Below are 4,229 nucleotides of genomic sequence, written 5' to 3' on the forward strand. Positions count from 1 at the left end.
GCGGGGGGGGGGGGGGGCTGCAGCTGTGGGCTGAAACCACGGCTGTGCTGGGCTCTTCTCAGCTGGGACTGGACTCTCCACTCTAGACAGGGAATACCTGAAACATATTCACTGTGTGTGCTCTTATTCACTTGGCTGCGTGGCTGTTTCACTCCCGTAAGTCCTGCAGAATCAACCCAGCTCTGGAAAAAAGAGCTGGACCCTGAACCTCTCGGTGCATGGTTGGCAGAATCATTTGTGAAGATCTAGGTTCAAGGCCAAGTCTGCTGTCCGTGACACTTGGGAAGCTGCTCAATGGCATGAAAAACATTGAGATAGAGCTGGGCAAAATGTGAAGTCCATGGTTGTCCTAACAACGTCACAGGTAAGGAGGACAATGAGGTGAGAAGCATGTGGAAAAGGAGCAGGATTAAGTGAGTAGTACCAGTATCACCAGCAGGGAGGCCCAAGATGTGGAGATGGAAGGATCTCCTAAGGGATCTCAGATCCTAGGGTGAGTAAAATAATTTTGATTGAAAGGCACAGAAACACAATAAGCAAGGAATACTATGAAGCCTCATTAAAAATATGCATATGATGGTCCTTATGGGGGAAAAAAGTATTTTCTCCCATATTTCACAGATGAGGGTTAAACCTAGGACATCTTGCTTCCTTCTGCCCTTTCTCCTGGCCCTCTGTGCTGATTTTCACTCTGTGCGTGATATAAGTGGGAAATTTGTGTTTCAGCCACAGTGCTGAAACTAGGCACAGTCTGTGGACAAACATACATTTTGAACCTTTAATGTTTGAAGAGGGCAACAGCTGCTATATTTGAACTGTTACATGTGGGCCATGCTGGGAACCATACAGCTTTCTCAAAGTCACTTCAGCTTTAACCCTGGATGAAGCTCTATTAATGCTGGAGCAGGTGTGCTACATTTGTATGATTCACCTAACAATAAAAACATTCCCCATTTGAAATATCTGCAATGTATGTGCATCCATACCTTCAGCAGCCTATGAATCCTGCATATGACACATTCCTTTATCATAAGACTTGAGCAATATAAGGCTAAGAAGTCCATACCAAAATATCATGAAAAATTAGGCAAACAGTGGACCTGGGATCTAACAATACAATGGAGCTGCTGTCTCTATGGACAGGATTTTGTAAAGAGGGTGCAGGAGCAGCTAGTGGCACTACAGAGTGGGTGTACCCTGCTCCCAGATTCCCCACTGTCACCCCCCAACACAGTGAGCAGAGCACACCACAGGAGCAGCATCCAGGGACTTTTGTTAACTCCCCAAAGCAAGCAAGAATCCTGCTGCCACCCCACTCCTCTGCCACTCCCAGCACCCACTCCCTTCTCTTCCCATTCCCTGCTTCCTCTGCCCAGCATGGGCACTGTCCCCGCTGTCCTTGGCTGATCTGAGTGCAGGTAGAGATCCAGAGCTTCACCTGCCGCCCTCTGATAAGGCTGCAATGGGAGTCAGGGCCATCAGTGGTGGTGGCAGGCAGGTTCCCCCTACTTGAGCCTGTTCCCAGACATACAGGGGACAGGGAACAGGGAGGGGGAACACACATTCTGCCACTGCAGCTGCCCTCACCTGAGCATACAGGCCAGCTGGGACAGCAGAGACAGCAGTAGTGGTGGGACAGCTAGTACGGGAAGGGAAGGGATGTGCTACGGAAGATGGAGGGGAAGGAGTGGGGAAAATCTTCCCTGCTTTGGGGGCTTAAACATTTCTATGACCAGGTCACTAAATGCTTAGATCCAGGAATCAAGGTAGATGTCGTTTATTTGGCCTTTAAAAAGGCCTTTGAGACAGTATCCCATCCTATTCTTGTCTACTCCAAGATGAATATGAGTCATCAATGTGACAAAGTAATTAGCAGAGCTAACCGCACTTTGTCATGCATTAGTAGGTGCATCGCAAACAGGTCCAGGGAGGTGATGCTCCCCCTCTATGAAGCACTGGTCAGGCCACAGCTGGAGTACTGCATCCAATTCTGGGTGCCACAACTCAAGAAGGATGTGGACAACCTTGAGAGGGTCCAGATAAGGGCCATTCATATACTTAGAGGCCTGCAGGGAAGGCCCTGTGAGGAACGGCTGAGGGACCTGGACCTGTTCAGCCTCCACAAAAAAAGGTTGAGGGGGGATCTTATGGAAGTATGCAATTCACTGGGTGGGGTGGGGAAGCAGGGAATAGGAGATGCTCTGTTTACCAAGGCACCCCTTGAAATAACCAGAAACAATGGCCACAAGCTGATAAAGAGTAGATTTAGGTTGGACATCAGAAAGAACTTCATGGTTAGGGTTGCCAGAATCTGCTCTCCCCTACCTTGTGGGTCTTCAAGAAGAGACTGGACAAGTACCTGACTGGGGTCATATGACCCCAGCACTTTTTCCTGTCATGGCAGGGGATCAGACTCTATGATCCATCGAGGTCCCTTCCAACCCAAGCATCTATGAATCTATTATTTAAGTTCCTGGCATGCTGATCACACAGCATGGTCTGAAAGAGAGTAAAATCATGATACTGCATCCCTTCTGGATCCATCTCTATCTCATTTACTTGCAGATTACACATTTCTGGACCAGCTTTCTTAGGGGCCTCAGCACATCCTTGTTTCTCAGGCTGCACACGAGTGGATTTACCACCAGTGTGACAATGGTGGAAAACACAGACAGAATTCTGGTTTGGTCTGATGTCTGGTAGGAGCTGAGTCTCACAGACATGAAGATAGGTGGCCCAGAATACATCCGTACTATGGTAAGATGTGATGAACAAGTAGCCAGAGCTTCCGGCTGTTTTTTGGATGAGCTCATCTTCAATATTGTGGGGAGGTTGGAAGTATAGGAGGCCAATATGATGGAGGAAGGGAGAAAGAGCAGGGCAATGCCACTCACAAACATCACAGTCCTGTAGGAGGTGTCAAAGCAGGGCAATTTCGGAACAGCTGGGACCTCACAGAGGAAGAATGCACAGATGGCCTTCACTGCAGTAAATGCAAAGTAGCTCATCCTCAATGAAAGCTGGGTAAACTATTTTCTGTGAGCATGGGCAGCTACTGACAAGTAACAGAGATACACTGTGAGTCCACCCCTTTGGTTCTTCTGGCAACTTGTTCTTGAAGCCACGCTTGCATGGGCTTTACCTAAACTGCTGGAGGCCAAGTCAAGCTATGCAAAGCCCTCCTGATTTCGCAATCTTTCTTATTTTTATACAACTACTACCTTCCTGTCCTGTGCATATACACACACATACATGCACACACGCATGTACACAGGACAAGATGTGCTGCCACCACCCTAACCTCATAAAATGTAGGACTGCAAGGTACTGAAAAGTAAAAGTCATCTAGTCCGTTCCACTGCAATGAGGAAGGATTAAGTGTACCTGGATGTTCCTGTCAAATGTTTGTCCGACTTGCTCTTAAAAATGACAGAGATTCCACCTTCTCCCTAGGCAAATTTTTTAGTGCTTAACAACACTGAGTCTTAGAAAGTTTCCTTTTGTTTTCCAGGCTGAGCAAAGCCAAATCTTTTTTGCTTGTCCTCATAGCTCATGGTTTTTTTTTAACTCTTCTTATTCCAGATGCTTTCCTTTGGATTTACTCCAAGTTTCTCAGATTGTTGAGTCCAAAATAGTGCTCATGCCACTGAATGAGGCCTCACCAGTGCTCAGTAGAGTCGCCCCATGCCCTTTTTTGAATTCAATGCTTCTGGCACCAGAATGTAGTCTGCCGTTTGGGCAGCAGCCTCCCACTGTCTGCTCACATTCGACTTTTGGGCTCTGGGCTGTCCAACAGACTGGTACCAGCTTGCACACTGACTGTTCCTTCACCTACTTCCCGGTTCCCTCCAATCTACAGGCTTGTGTTACTGTAATTTGCTCCCCTTCATAACAAGTTTTGAAGAGAGACAAGGGGAGGTTCAAAGGCTTCTCCACCTGCATTTTGCATATCATTGTGATCACTCTCATCTACGGTGCTGCATGGTCATGCACATGAACCCAGCGTCTAGCTGTTCACCACAGTGAGGCAAAATTGTCTGCCTCTCTTAGAATGAGGCACCTGCCTCCGCCCCTAAACCCTACGTCTTTCAAAATTTTATCACCAGATTCAAAAATTTAGATTGTAATGATTTTTTTCATATTTCCATAGATAAAAAATCAGGGTGTTTTGTTTGGGGTTTGTTTGGGGTTTGTTTGGTTGTTTGGGTTTTTTTTTGGGGGGGGGGGGG

This window comes from Alligator sinensis, unplaced genomic scaffold (assembly GCF_000455745.1).
Source record: "Alligator sinensis unplaced genomic scaffold, ASM45574v1 scaffold2076_1, whole genome shotgun sequence".
Taxonomy (NCBI): Eukaryota; Metazoa; Chordata; order Crocodylia; family Alligatoridae; genus Alligator; species Alligator sinensis.